General features: G+C 39.3%; 1 protein-coding gene across 1 annotated transcript in view; it reads left to right on the top strand.

Moving 5' to 3' along the window:
- Window positions 1-16,322, top strand: part of MEI4 (meiotic double-stranded break formation protein 4) — a 71,348-nt gene that overhangs the window by 37,886 nt on the left and 17,140 nt on the right. The window lies entirely within an intron of this gene.

Raw genomic sequence — 16,322 nt, 5'->3', positions numbered from 1 at the left:
GGCTGTGGCAGTGATTGGAGCAAGGGCGCCAGTTTTAAACATATTTGCCAAAACCCGTATGAAGAATGATGCGTTGAAATCAATCTGTGCTAGTGAAAACTGAATGGAGGTCAGACATATAAGCACAATTTTAGAGTAGACACGATATTTGTGAATGATTTCAGAGACTGATTGAGGGACATAGAGGCATTTGGGATAATGAGGTCTTCAATCCCAGCTTATTGAATTTATTGCAATGCTTTGAATATGGATAGTGAACACTGAAATTTATTTATAGGATAATAAATGGAGTCCAGGTTTGTCTGAGTATAGGCTAATCCCTGAATATACAGAGATTAAGTAGAAGGAATATACAGGGATTAAGTAGAAGAAAGATGGAGGGATGTGCCTTAAAGTCAAAGGGGAGGGGCAGGCTGGAAATAGAGGCATACACTTAGGCTCCACTGACATTGAAATCATAGTTGACGTTCTAGCCATAGATGAGACTCACAGGGAGAATGGAGCGGAGGATGAGGAGTGCTGGGGATCCTAACATCCCAGAGGTGGGCAGAAGGAAAGGAGTCATGGAAAGACTATGACTGTCATGTTAGGAGTGTCAGGTAGAGTGCACACATGCCTGCTGTGGATAATAGGGTACTCACTAACTTTAGTTTTGGGGATTATCAGGAAAACTCGCTAATCTAATACCCAGATGTTACTCAAATCTCATTATTATGTGAGTGAAAATGGTGTTATACAATTTATAGCCACGGTTTAGTCTCTCTAGAGTCTTTCTAGGTAATGGGCTCTTTCTATTCTATGAATGCTAATGCCATCAATAATCTTAATTATTTTATGTGCAGCTATATGATTAATATAATGCCACGCACATAACAATTTCTGGTAATCTTAAACAGACTCTTACAAATATCTGTGATATCCGAACTGTTGTTTACAGTCAAGTGTCTGTTTATTCCACTGCTCTAGTGGTGTGGGTGACTGGTTCAGAACATGAATGTGCCTGACAGTGAGATCCTAGGTGAGAACTTGTTCTCACACCAAAAACTTGCACTTACAATGCCTGTGAGGGAAAATTTCAATAACCCTACAATTAAAATCCATTTTACTCACAGCAGGAACTATAGGTAAAGTATTTCTACGCAGATGTTTGTAAGTAACTTGTTTTTCCATCTGTTAGATTAACATGAAAAATGAGGAATAAGCAGAAAGATTCAGATAAACAGAGTCACTCTTTTTTTTTTTTTTTTTGAAGATCTTATTTATTTATTTGACACAGACAGAGATCACAAGTAGCAGAGAGGCAGGCAGAGAGAGAGAGGGAAGCAGGCTCCCTGCTGAGCAGAGAGCTCAATGCAGAGCTCCATCCCAGAACCCTGAGACCATGACGGAAGCTAAAGGCAGAAGCTTAACCCACTGAGCCACCCAGGCGCCCCAGTAGAGTTTCTCTCTTAAAGGAGAAAGAACAGAGTCCAACAAAAGGGGGATATTAGATTGATAGGGAAATAAAGAAGGAACACAGCCATTATTTAAATATGTCTAATTTAAAAGACTGACACAGCTTACTCTGAGAGAACTCCATACTTGAGAATCAAAACTATATTATAGATATGTTTATATAATTAAATGTTTTTGTCGGAATTTTCAAGGTTGCTTTACATATGCAACTGTTCTCAAGTGGATAGAGACAGCAGGCCCTCAGTAAATGTTGAAAGGAATGCTTCTTGACAGATTGAGAGGCTGGGGAACTTAATTTACAGCATCAACTGTCCATTGAGCAACGGAGCAACCCAGAATTCAATAAAGCAGAGCTGAAATGGCAAAGTAAACAAATAAAAAAGCATGATGGAGTTTAAAGATTTTATTTCTTTATTTGACAGAGAGAGATCACAAGTAGGCAGAGAGGCAGGCAGAGCGAGAGAGGGGGAAGCAGGCTCCCTGCTGAGCAGAGAGCCCAATGTGGGGCTTGATCCCAGGACCCTGGGATCATGACCTGAGCCGAAAGCAGAGACTTTAACCCACTGGGCCACCCAGGCACCCCGCATGATGGAGTTTATACAGCATTTCAGTAACTCAGCTATTTCTTTATTCTTATTTATTTTCTACATCTTCTTAGAGAGAGAGAGATACTTCTTTATTATATTTATTAAAAGAATAGACTATATACAGAAGGGATAAATAGAACTTGCTCTTAGAATTATGCCACATTATAATTTTACTTAAATGCTCCTTAGTAGTGGGAGGAAGGAAAGTGGGGAAGGATCAGAGAAGCCAGTGACCCATTTCTCCAAATCAGTCTGGGTAATGGCTCGTAGGCATGGTTAGGTGTCTACTCAATATCTAGCTTCCTTTCTAAAGCACTTTCTACTTCCTCTCTAAAGCACTCTAATTTTGTTTTGGCAGAGATGGGCTTATTCCCAGTGGGCTAATCCATGAAAGGCTTAGATTTGTTTTGCCCATATTGTTCTAAAGTTGGGCAGGGGCCAATGAAAGGTAAAAAAACAATCTTCAGAGCTTTTGATAAAGATTTGCCTCTCTGTATAAAGAGATTGAAGCTCATGAAAGAGAGCAATTAAATTTCTTTTTCTTTTTCTTTTTCTTTTTTTTTAAACCTCAGCCACTTGTTTCCAGCATGCAGCACTGCCGATTGAAGATACAGTGCCTGGATCTGTGGTAGCCAATTTGCAACTGTGAAGCAATATTGAAAAATTAATGCCAGCACGGGAAGGACCGTGAAATAGTTGGAGGAACAGAACCTAGGCCCCTCTTGACATTGCTGAGCAATCACAGCTTTATTAGGAATGTTTAAAAAAACAAGGAATGTTTAAAAATGTTTAAAAAGACAAGCAAGGATTTAAGCTGTCGTCGTCCATCTGTCCACAAATAACTGACCTATAGTCACAGCTTTGGAGCTCAGCATTTGTATGTTGGGGCCTTCACTGTTGTATAGGATGTATCTGAGCACATCCTAATTTATAGAGTGGGGAAGGAAAGAAAGGAAAAGTAAGGAAAGGAAAGAAAAGAAAAGAAAGAAAAAGTAGTTCTCTTCTAAATTATTCAAATAATTGAGAAATTCTAAATAATATTAAACATTGTTTATATAAACATTATAAAACATTTCTTGTTCTAAAATTTTTAGGAATAGGAAAGAAATTATTCAGGAAAGGAAAGAAAAAAGAAAAGAAAGAAAGAGTAGTGCTGTTCTAAATTATTCAAATAACTTAGAAATTATTCTAAACATTATTAAGCATATATAAAAACAAATAACAAATTCTTTGTTATTTTCATTTATAAAAACAAATAACAAATTTAGAACAAATTCTTGTTCTAAATTATTCAAATGACATTATTTGAATTGCATTCAAATTAACATTTTTTGTTCTAAATTATTCAAATAATTTAGAACAACACTACTTTTTCTTTCCTTATATCAGGAGTTGTCTTGATCTATAGGGGAGAAATGAATGAGAAAAACTATGTTTAGTCTAGAACAGCTTCCTGTTAAGGATGGCTTCATGATGTTGGCAAGAAGTTCATCTCTGTCTGTGTAGGTTGGTGAGTGAGACTCAGAGCCTAGAGACTGGCCTGGAAGGTGTCGGTGGCTGTTCTTAAATGTTGACTAGGGATTAAAGGGGACATGGTGACAGGAGCAGGGCTTTGTTAGTGCGAATAATGGCACAGAATTTCAGTGAGCAGATTTAGGATTAAAACGAGTGTGTGTGTGAGTGTGTGTGTGGGTATGAGTGAGAGAGCGCATGAGAAAGTGGGGTGGGCAAGGGGAATCTGGAGAATTGCAATTATACAGCAATTTGGCATTCCCAAGAGGGAAGTAGTTAGATGAAGTGTTGGGTGCCTGCTTTTCCCCCTACAGTTTTACGTATTCGGTGTCTTCATAAATGAAAGTGAGGCTATTGGATGAGCAGCTGACTAGAGTGAAAAGAAAGTGAGAGAAAATCACACCAAAACAGTTCACTGATTTCCATGTTTATTTAGTAAATGTCCGTTGAATACAGAGCTAATGTGTAGAGTGCTTGGGGGTGGGTGGCGGTGACGTGCCCAGCAGCACATGCATTTTCAGAATTGGATTTAACTCTTCTGTGTTTTAGGTCCTGGGAAACAGCTGACTCACCTGATGGCTTTAGGAGCTTCCCTCCACACCAGCTGTCAAGGTTTCAGTTTACCCACCTCCTTGCCTGTTGTCTTCTTTACTGTTTTATACTCAGGATCAAATCCTCAGCACTCCCGTGCCTGCCTCAGTTTGGATTCAGGAAAAGGCTTGTAGATACATCAGTATTGATGGAGGTCAGAAAGGGGCTGGATAGCCTGGTTGCCCTTTGCACCTGTCCAGACCCAGCGTGGAGCCTGTCTTTGTGTCGTGACTGCTGCTTTTCTGGCCCAGGCCCACTCAGCCTCTGTCCCATCCTGCCCTGTCCCAAAGCACCGACTGAGGAGACATCACAAATAACTGACCTACAGTCCCGGCTTTGGAGCTCAGCATTTGTATGTTGGGGCCTTCACTGTTCCACAGGAGCTGAAAGGGCATAGAAAATGAATATATAAGCATTTCCCTTCTTAGTGTTGACATAAGCTTTTATAATGTAGATTTCCTTAAAATTGCAGTTGATTTAAAACATACATGCCTAATGTACATAAACATCAGTAGATGTGCCGTTAATTTAATATGGGTTCTAATGAAAGGCTCCAAAATAATTTAAAGTACATTGATAATTACATATTAGAGATGCTTTACTCATTATATAAAAATTGAATTAATCTCTTGATAATAGAGACATGCAAAGAATTTAAAGTTAAGGCTACAAATGGTCCAAATCTTAAATGGATTTGCTAGTGACAAGGCACCTGTTTAGAAATATAAATATGTCAGCTGTAAGAAGAGCTGGTTCTGGGGCACCTGGGTGGCTCAGTGGGTTAAAGCCTCTGCCTTTGGCTCAGGCTATGATCCCGGGGTCCGGGGATCAAGCCCCGCATCGGGCTCTCTGCTCAGCAGGGAGCCTGCTTCCTTTCCTCTCTCTCTGCCTCTCTGCCTCCCTGTGATTTCTGTCTGTCAAAATAAATAAAATCTTAAAAAAAAAAAAAAAAAAAAAAAAAAAGAAGAGCTTGTTCTGGTAGGAACGGTGGGTGAGACGGAGGAGGAAGGGCCGAACACGTGCCGGTGCCGTCCTGGGCCAGGAAGAGGCCAGGCACTTCAGAGGCTGGGCTCAGGTGAGGGCATCTGAAGAGTCCCGCAGTGTGTGATGTTCCAGATGGACATCGTCAACCCTGCCACTCCTCTTCGCAGTGCAGGGCTCTGAGTCTCACTGTGTGATGCACCTTTTTTACCTGAGCTGGGTTCCCCAGAGGTATCTTGAATATCCAGGCAGTCCCCTAATTAGGGTGCCTCTACTTTCTGTGCATCTCTGCATTCTTTCCACTTCCTCCCTTCCAGTGTCACTTCCTTGGCCCTCTTGGCCTGATTTATCTCAATTAGACTCCATGTTTACGGTTGCAGCCTTGCCACTCTCAAATCTAGGCTACAGCTCAGACTCAAGTCTTCTCATTTACTGCAGGATAAACACAACCCTTAAAATAAGCTACCGGCTTCTCCTCCGTTTGGCACGTACTTCCTTCTCTAGCCCATCCTGTTCACTCTGTCCTCCACATTCTGCACTGCAACACATGAAATGTCTTTCACTTACTCGAATTCAACTTGTTATCTCTCAGCTCAAAGCTTTTAAACCTGATGTTTTTCTCTGTAGGATATATTCTCCCAATCTTTTTTTGTCTGGTTGCGCACTATTCTTTTTTTTTTCTGATACAGTTTTAATACCCTTTCTGCCTTTGCTGACTGCCTCCTTAGACTAGATTAGATTACCCTGCTGGGGAACCATACTATTCTGTACTTTTCACAGCATTTGTGAGCCAAGTTATAATTGTTTAAGCAGGCTGTCTTCCCTGTAAGACCTAAACTCCATGCTTGAAGGAGTGTGCTTTTTCTCATCACTGCTCTATTTCTGGGATTAGCACAGTGCCTGGCATGCGGGGGCGGGGTGTTCGGGATATTTGTTGAATGAGTAAGTTTAGACATGGTTTATGTGAATGTGAATACCTGGAACAAGGTGGCTGGGCTGATCTGTCATTTCTGGGGATCTACAAAACCTCTCCAGTGCTGGGAGGAGGGTCAGGAGGCAAGACCAAAGCATCTTAGGGAAGGAGACACTCTCTAAAGTAGGAGGAGTATGAGGGCGCCTACCTTTGAGCGAGCCATCTATTCATATAGTAGTTTGATCAGACTAGAATAAGTGAATAAGGATTTTGGATTCTCACCTATGGAAAAGAGCTAAAATTATTCAAAGTACCTTTCTTTGAACTCCAGGCTCTTTTCTCAATGTAATTTTTCTTTTTAATAGTTTAACCTGTAGTAAAGTTTAATCTGGTACTTATCCTTAAGATTATATTTATTTTTTGCAGGTTTTGACTGCATTTTTAAATGCCCTGCTGTTTGTCTGTATTTGATTTTTTTAGATTCTTTTAGAAATCTGAAGGTACCATTGACGATTTTGAATTTGGTATTTGGGTCCTAGACATCTTGAAAAAAAAATTTTTTTTTTTAAGAATAAATTCAATGTGGAGTGAGTAAAATCCAGTTAGATAGCTGTGGACTGTAGTTTAGACAGGGAAAATTAATGGAGTAATATCTATTGCATTAACAAAGTAAGAAGGAAATCAGGCAAATAGGGTCAATGGAAGTAGGCTGGAGATCCTGCAGTTCGGGTAATCTCCCAGGTCATGCTGACAGGACTGGTCTGAGGACCACAGTTTAAGTAGCAAAGGACTGTGGACTATTTTGGGGGTGGAGTTTGTGAAGGGAAGGAGAAGAGATAGGTTGGTAGTTGGAGAGGGGGCAAGGTGGAAAGTTTTTTTTGTTGTTAAGATAGACAAGATGACAGCACACTGATTCTCGAGTAGGAAGAAAATAGCAGAAAGAGGAAAGTGAAAGCTTTGAACAGAAGAGGAAAATAAATAAATCACAGAGGCTTGGGGCCTGAAACCCAAAAGAAATACAGAGCAGGAGTGGTTAGCCTGGCCCTGGACCTCAAGCAGGGGCTGACATTTCTTCTTCTGAGACTCTTTTGAAGGTAGGAGTAGGTGCCCCTTTATTTGTGTTTTTTGCTGAGTCCATTCCTGACAGCTGTCCTTTAAAGTTCGTTTTTGTTCCCTTTTCCACTTCCAGTGTCTCTTCTTAAACCTGTCCTATTGTTTTGTTATTGTTGTTGTTTCAAACTGCTTTTGGATTTTCATTCTTGCATTTCTTTGCCTGCTGCTATAATTCTTGTCTAAGTCATCCCCACCTCCTGCCTTGGTTGTAGAAAAAGAAATAAGGAAAGCAGAGTTAACTAACTTGCCAGAAGTTAACTGGGTAATACACGGAGAAGTTCTTGTAAAATCCTAGAACAGTGCCTATCTAGTACTTTAAGGAGCTTTCTTAAACCAGTGGTTCTCAAAGTGTGGTTCCCAGACCAGCTGCGTCAGCATCAGTGGGACCTTGTTAAAAATCCAGATTCTCTGAGCCCAGTTCCTTACATAATCAGAAACTTGGGGTTAAAGCCCAGCAGCTTGTGGCTTAACAAACTGTCTAGGTGATTTCGATGAAAACTGAAGTTTGAGAACCACTGGTTTAAACAAATAAAAGTGAAACATATATTCAGGGAACATAGTAAGACTTCTCCAGAAAAGGGGTCGGTAGAGACCTGTTCATCCCCTGCCCCAGCCATCTGAGTGACAAATCAAGAGGGGTTTGTGGGCCAGCCTCTGAAAGATTTCATAATCCCAATCGATAATATGTAACCTTGTCACCAAAGAATTGAGAAAGTGTTCATTTAGAGCCTGAGAGAGCTGAGGCAGATAGTAGAAATGAGCAAAAATGAACAAACACTAGTAACATTAACATCACCCTAACAACTATGTTTCATACTGTTCAATGAAGTGTATATATAAATGTAATAGGAATCCGAGGAGTGGGTACTGTAGATTTTTGTTCTAGAACTTCTCTCCTCCCTCTTTCCCCTCCTTCCCTTCTCTCCCTCCCTCCATCCTTACTTCCCACATCCCTTCCTAAGAAGCACTGATACGGTCTGTCATTGAGGAGTCTGAATACATGTTTTCTAGCTTAGAAAATGTGCAGTTGTGGAAGACAGCTCCTCCCCTTTTTTCAGGGGAAACATCCTTTTAAATATCTATTTTAAGTAATTTCAAAGACATCTTGTAGGGGTAAAGTTGGGGATTAGAAATGCAAGATACTGTATCCTAAAAATCAGTAGAAAACCTTCAGTTGTGATTAAACTAGACTATTTTACCAATCCTTAAAAAGTACGTAATGTAACATAGCTAAAAAGAAATACATTGCTGGAAATGAATGCTAGCATGTTGCAGGCAATAAGACAAAATACATTTATTCATAAATAAAGTTTTGTATCATGCTCCTGGAACACACATACTTGCATTATGTTCTGGGCCCTACTGAGAACTAAATAGCTGTAACTTCAGCACAGAATTCCTAAATTGAATGTGAAGACAAAGCAAATGTCTCTGTGAAAGCAGCAGAAAACCAGCAGCAAGGTGCAGTGCTGGGGAGTGAGTATCTGTAGGGGAGGGGCCCTGCTTGGGGATCCCCTTGCCTCCTGTATGATTTGTGTAGTAGCACTCCTTTCAAGGAGGGGCAGCATTTCTCTTCTTATACCGCAGGGGAATGGTGGTCTTTTCACGCAAAGTCTCCAGTTTTGGAAACATCATTTACGTGAATTTTACAATTTAAGTTGCTTGTAAGGACCTCTTAGAGTGAATGTGAGGAAGTGCATTAGAGAGTGCTCAGCTGTAGGGTATGTGTGCGGGGAGGAGGCCACAGGTTGTGAGTTGTTCTCAGCTTTCAGTTGTTTCACCTCACCCATTATTCTGTAATAAGCATGTGATAATTTTTCTTGTTGTCCATCTCTCCCGTTTCTCTTGGAGTCAGAGAGAAATATTGCCTGTGTGCCTTTAATACATTCAGACCATGTCTGCCAAGTTTTATGCTTTGAAATAAACAAGGGAAAGATTTTGTCCAGAGAAAGCGGGTTCTTAATGCTTGCACAAGCCTAGCTATAAAAATTCCTCATTACTCTTTTAATTAATAAGTCACATGAAGAACAAAGTCTACATTACTTTTGTGCCCTCCCTTGGTGCTTGATTCAGCAAGATCTCTCACACAGTAGTTTTTCAAAGATGTTTCTGGGCTTGATATTTGAATTATCACTTCTGATGGGGCTTATAAATATTTGTAGCAGAAATAATTTTCATGAGGTAAAGCAGACTTTTCTATGTAAAATCCAATGTAAGACATACAAAATGTCACCATTTATATCCGTTTGACAAATAACCACGTGGTGAAGAAGTAATTGATAAAAAATTTGAACAATACTTCTGGTCTTTCTATGTACTTTTTAATTGTATTTGAATTATTCTAATTCATCGATAGAGCAGAATATGTAGAATTTATCCTCCCTCCCATTATTTCAAAAGTAATATTTTTGAAAAAAAAATGACCTTATTCTTCAACCCAGGTCATACAAAATAGATGGTAATTCTCATATTTTAATACCTGGTTTTGCTAATCAAAATTGTGCCTTTAATGACTCCGAAGTTATTTCCACCCGTGTATTTTATGAAGTGTTTATCCTCATCTGATTACTTTTTATCCTGTGAACCGCAAGGCATCTCATCATATCTGTAATTTCCAAGCAGGAGTCAGTCCAAAGTAGGCCAAGTCCATGCTGGTGGGCTGCTTTGTGTGGCTCTGCAGCTCTCTGATGTCTGGTGGGGCAAGCAGTACAGCGGGAGCTGGGCTTGGAGAACTGTATGCCTCAGTGAGCTGTACTTTTCCAGTTCTCTGAAATTTTTCTTTAAAGAAGTGCCTTGTCTGTGCACAGGCATTTGTGATGGTGAGCAGAGTGATAACAAACTTACCTGCTCACTTACCATTTTAATAGCAAATGCCATATGAATCTAGGCCTTTGGTACCTATAGGTCGGTGTGAAATAGAAGAGTACACAATTAATCAGATTTTCAACTTTAAATTTAAAATTTTATTATTTATTAATTTTAGGGTTTTTTTTTTAAGATTTTATTTATTTGACAGACAGAGATCACAAGTAGGCAGAGATGCAGGCAGAGAGAGAGGGAAGCAGGCTCCCTGCTGAGCAGAGAGCCCGATGCAGGGCTCGATCCCAGGACCCTGGGACCATGACCTGAGCTGAAAGCAGAGGCTTTAACCCACTGAGACACCCAGGTGCCACGAAAATTTTATTTTTGTTTTTAAAGTGTCTTTCTGAAAGGCTTTTCCTCCTTTTTGTTGGTAGCTCTAAGGCTAGAGTTCCAGGCTGTGGCCCTGAACCCTGCCCGTGCATTAGAATCACCTGGGGAGGGGGAGCTCTTAAAAAATCCTGATGCTCAGGTTGCCCCCCAGTCTATTTATATCAGAATCTCTGGGGGTTGGACTGAAGCATCTGTATTCTTTGACAATCTCTAGGTTATTCTAAAGTATGGCCAAGATTGAAAACCACTGGTTTAAGGCAAGCATTCATATTCTGTATTTAACTCAAATTCTCTTATTATCAGTTTCTTTTGTTGATCCCCTCCTAGTTCTAATTTCCTTATTTTACTAGGGTTTTCTCTGTAGTGTGCTGCAGTTCTTTATTAGAAAAAGTAGAAGACATTGGTGTTGGCTCTTAGCAGGGAACATCTGACTAATGTCCTTTAATGTGATTTGAGAACATGGAGGCAACTGGGGAGAGGGGATGGCAGGTCTGTAGGCAGCTGGGAGAAAGACCATTCAGTTGTCTTTGTACACGTTTGCGTGTGTGAGTGGCATGGATAGGTTTGGAGTTGGGTGCTTGGTGGGGGATCTTAAGCTCTTCTGTGTGAATAGTGAGGAGCTATAAAACGAAGACTGGCATTTATGCCAATCTACTTTTTTTTTTCTTCTGTAAGGTTAAATAGTAATGGATAGCTTATTTTATCCTGTGAAAGCAATATCATAAGGCATATGCATTTAAAAATTAGGGGATAGTTGTATTTCTGTGCTTCCTTCAATATTATTGATTATGTATAGTAGGTAGCTTATTGAGCAGTTATACACTTTAAAACGAATCTCTTTATGTGATTGCCATAATTTCTGTAGTGTTCAGGGTCCTTGAGTTAGTAGTAATACTGAGCAGCCAATGATGAGTCAAAAAGCCTCTAGAGAAAAGGACAAGTATCATTCCTTCTATCAAATCATGTGTAATAGGTGACTTTCCATATAAGTTGGCTATGAAATCTTATTGGCAATACTTTGAGATATTCCTGAGAAACCTATATCTGTCAATGCGGGTTTTTTCTACTGTATGATTTGTAAGTAAATATTTAGTTAAGAGGGCACATAGTTATACCATAAACCTTGTGGCAATGTGGTCGGAATTTATGATTCTGATTTTAATACTGTTAACAACTTTATCAAGAATTCTCAGCTATTAAAATTACTTAAATAATTAAGAAAATATTTTCTAGATAGTTCTGTAGTAAATACTTTATCCAACTACTTAAAATATTCTACATTTATTGGAAAGTAGCAGACACTCAAGTTTTTATGGCATGAATATCATGGAATTACTGGTTTACCAGAAGCATCTTGGAAGTAAATAGAAATGATGTGATGGTAACATCCATTCTGATATGCCTTTATTTTTATTTATTTTTTATTAACATATAGTGTTTTTTTTTTTTTAGGGGTACAGGTCTCTGATTCATCAGTTTTACAAAATTCACAGCACTCACCATAGCACATACCTTTCCTAATGTCCATCACCCAACCACCCCATCCCTCCCATGCCCTTTCCTCCAGCAACTCTAAGTTTGTTTTGTGAGATTAAGAGTCTCTTATGGGGTGCCTGGGTGGTTCAGTGGGTTAGGCTGCTGCCTTTGGCTCAGATTGTGATCCTAGGGTCCTGGGACTGAGTCCCGCGTGGGGCTCCTTGCTCAGTGAGGAGCCTGCTTCTCTCTCTGCCTCTGCCTGCAGCTCTGCCTGTTTGTGTTCTCTCTCTGATAAATAAAAAATAAAATCTTTAGGGAAAAAAAAGAGTCTCTTATGGTTCGTCTCCCTCTCTGGTTTCATCTTGTTTAATTTTTCTCTCCCTTTCCTGTCTTGTTTCTCAAATTCCTCATAAGGAGGAATCATATCATATGACATCATATGATAATTGTCTTTTTCTGATTGACATTTCGCTTAGCATAATACCCTCTAGTTCCATCCACGTTGTTGCAAATGTCAAGATTTCATTTTTAATGGCTGCATAATATTCCTTTGTATATACACACCACATCTTCTTTATCCATTCATCTGTTGATGGACATCTAGGCCCTTTCCATAGTTTGACTGTTGTGGACATTGCTGCTATAAACATTCAGGTGCACGTACCCCTTCAGATCACTACATTTGTATCTTTGGGGAAAATACCCAGTAATGCAATTGCTGGGTCATTGGGTAGTTCTATTTTTAACTTTTTGAGGAAATTCCTTACTGTTTTGCAGAGTGGCTACTCCAGCTTGCATTTCTGCCAACAGAAATGCCCCTTTCTCTGCATCCTCACCAACACCTGTCATTTACCGACTTGTTAATTTTAGCCATTCTGACTGGTGTGAGATGGTATCTCACTGTCGTTTTGATTTGTATTTCCCTGATGCTGAGTGATGTTGAACACTTTTCATGCTGACACACCTTTATATGAGGGAAGGGCAATGCCCAGAGCCCCCTGCTTAATATAAAACAATTCAATGCACCAATGACTGATCCTCATCAAGGTCAAACACATAGGAGGTGCTCAATGATTAATTTAAGAATGCGCATTCATACATGAGGGAAGAAAGATCCAACAAAGGGAGAGTAGGTGTTATTGATGATGGGAAAGGTTGCTAAAGACAGATTCAGGAGGTAGATTGCTCATTGGGAGGAGCAAAAGGTTGGAGTTAGATGAATCTTGGTTGAATCTCAACTCTACCAACATTGGCTAAGTTCTTTAAGGCAGAGGTAAATGAAGATGATGATGATAAGAACAATGACAAGCAATCGAGGTTAATGGGGAATGTTTGGCACTGAGCTTCCTGACACATGGACAAAAAATAAATACCAGTTTTCTTCCTTCTTGGACTTGACAGTCAGATGGCAATTGTCATTGATTGCTTAGCAACAGAAAAACCCAATTTTTTTTTTTTTTTTTTTTGGACATGAGGATTTTGTTGTTTAATTCTGTTTCTGTCTTGCAAAGACCTGGATCTGTCTGGCTTAGCAGATTATACCAGTGGGAAAGAAAAGAAAAGAGGTTTAAGGGTGTGCAAGAGTTTTTCCTCCCAGTAGTAAACTCATTCTCAGTTCCAGTCCAGTAGCAGAAGTGGAAGATTCTCAGGCCTGGCAGTCTGATTTCTTGTAGGAGTAAACTGCTTAGAAAATTTTGTATGAATTCAGCTGCTATCCTATTTAATTATTTTGAGAGATAAATTAATAGAACTTGATTTTCATTCTCTGTATTGTAACAAAAAGTTCTCATCTGACTTCTGTCCTGTTTTGATTTCTCCATCATGTAATTTTCAGTGCTCTCCTTCCACATGGACCCTACAATTTCTCGTGAGGAAAACATCATCACTCCTTGACTGTTTCAAGAGCTTTCTCTGGGTTAGGTTATCTGTCACCTTTGTTGTTGTTGTGTTGTTGTTGTTTTGCCTCTCCAGTTTTTCTTAAGATATGGTTAAGATCGTGTTTTAAGCAGTGATAGTTTTCCGTTGTCTTGGTGCAGGTTACATTCAAATTCTTTCCCATGGCAAACCCCAAATCTTTTGTCAGCCTTGTCCCCTACTCTCCTACACCTCTGCTTTCCCTCTGCTCTAGCTGTACTTTCCTGAGCTATTGCTGGGCCCCTGCTTCTGTACCCTTGTTCATGCACCTATAATCCCATCGACACTTGTACTGTACGAAATCTTTCTGGCTTGTCGCCAGTTTGAACTAACTCCTCTGTGTTCCTCACCAGATCACCTGTACCTCGATATCTCTCCTTAATACTAATGCCTTTTTCTGTGTAGTAGAGTTAGTTGTTGGCCTGCCTTTTTCTTAGTTCTTTAGGTAGGAGGCCTGCCAACTAGGTATATGACTTTCGGCCATATCCATATGTTCTTACTTACCATCTGGGTCCTCCCAGCCCTTATTGCAATGCCTTTACATTGTAGTGCTGAAAGTATCTGTTTTGTGAAATCATCTATTCTGACAAGGCAGGATATATTAAGTTTGTTTTACTTTCTCCCTGAAAAACATGTCTTAATTTCATTTTTAATGGGGAGATTATGTTGTTCTTTTGGTCAAGTTTATTTAATTTCCTAGGCCACTGATTTTTACAATGAGTGATGGATGAATGAACCATAATCCTAAAGCTATGCTGTACTGCTTTATAACCTTGGCCTCACAAAGTTATGAAAACCAGAACCCCTGAGAATGGACTAAATTTTCAGGATTATCACAATAGTAAAAATCAGTGGAAATGAGTTCTGCTTGGTTAGCAATAAGATGTCTGCAAAAAATTGACTTTGAGCTCTCCTTTTTACTACTCACAAGACTGTATTTTAATTGTAATTGAAAGTATAATAATTGACTACCAAGCTGTCTCTTAATGTGCCTCTTTTTCAGAATTAAGAATATTTTTACTTTGTATCCTTATGTTAGAGAACACACTCTGTGGTATTAAGTATAGACTGTTGACCACATCCATATGTTCTTACAACGTTGTCATTTGCGGCTTTACTGGCAGACAGACTCTACTTCAGAAAAGGAGGTCAGCTGTGGAAATGCCTATGTTTCCAGAATATCACATGTGAATGATTCTTGATCTTCATAGCAAGCCTGTAATTAGTTAATATACATAAAGCATATGATGAGCTATTATGTCATCTATCAAATGTTGTATTCCATTGTGAAATGAAAGACACCTGAGTCCTAGACTCAAAATTGGTCAATTATAGTCTTTCTCTATTTCTGGACTGTCAGTCTAAGGTTATCAGTATTCTCAGGTTTTGTAAGATTTAAAGAAAAGGGTCATTTATGTGATTCTACAATGAAATAATCTTTTTATCTCTGAGCCTTCTTGATGCTTTTCTTGTAATGCTTTTACAAAATTCATTTAGCAGAAATGGCTGATTATGAGGTCAAAAAGTATTTTGCAATTTGGGAACCAAATTTCATGAGCCAACATTTTATAATTTCTTTTTGGTACCTGCAAGATCCATTATCAGATTCCTCTTGGAGTGATATCTCTGTATGAAAAGGAGTGGTAATTTCTGATCCCTTCAAGGGTCAGTGAGGGTCATGGAGCAGGGTCTCCTCACCTGGATCTACAGACTTGATGGGGATTGTTAGCTCCCTGGGGAGGTAGACATCAAGGCTTTGAAAGACATCCTTTGAAAGGATGATGGGTGTGTATTACGGCTTGTATTATAATATTCAACATTTGGAAGAAACATTATCTTTTGTCACCAAAATTGAAGATTAAAAGGGATTACATGAATGTTTTGTGTATCCTAAGACTTTGGGAAGCCTAAGTTATTTGAAGATATATGTTTAGCATTTACCTGGGAACAGAATGAAGTGTTAATGATTCTGAACTAAATAAGAAGGTGCTATTGGAAGGTGGTATTGCCCTGCATGGGTATAAATAAAATGGTAATTTCGATGATACTAGGAAAATAACAGTGATTGTCTTAATTTTGTGTTTTCTTGTTTCATAGAAAGCGATCTCCTTAGCGTCTGTGATTGTCAGTGAAGTTTTAGAAGAAATATTGGTTTTAGTTGTAAATAGTAACTATTTGATAGTTGGGGGTTTTTTGTTTTTGTTTTTGTTTTTTAAGTTTTATTTACTTGAGAGAGCATATGCATGCACTGGGGTGGGGAGCGGCAGAGAGAGAAAATCCAAGGGTGGACTCCCTCCTGAGCACAGAGCTCAACACTGGGCTCAGTCTCAAGACCCATAAGATCATAACCTGAGCCAAAACCAAGAGTCAGACTCAACTGACTGAGCCACCCAAGTGTCCCACTATTTGACAGCTTTTTAACAAAGCCTAGTTTTCATGGACTGGTTTCAATATAATAATAAAATTTTGAAACCAGAACCCATAACCATAAGCTTATACAAGGCAGGCTTTAAAAAAATGTTCAAGTCAGAGGGAGGACTTATTTCCAGAGATGCAGCTGAGGCTTAGACCATCCCTGTAGCAGTTAT

Source organism: Mustela putorius, unplaced genomic scaffold, assembly GCF_011764305.1.
Source record: "Mustela putorius furo isolate JIRA1106 unplaced genomic scaffold, ASM1176430v1.1 tig00003863_pilon_pilon_pilon, whole genome shotgun sequence".
NCBI classification, from domain to species: Eukaryota; Metazoa; Chordata; class Mammalia; order Carnivora; family Mustelidae; genus Mustela; species Mustela putorius.
Note: the sequence above shows the minus strand (reverse complement) of the source record. Positions and strands in the feature narration are given on the sequence as shown.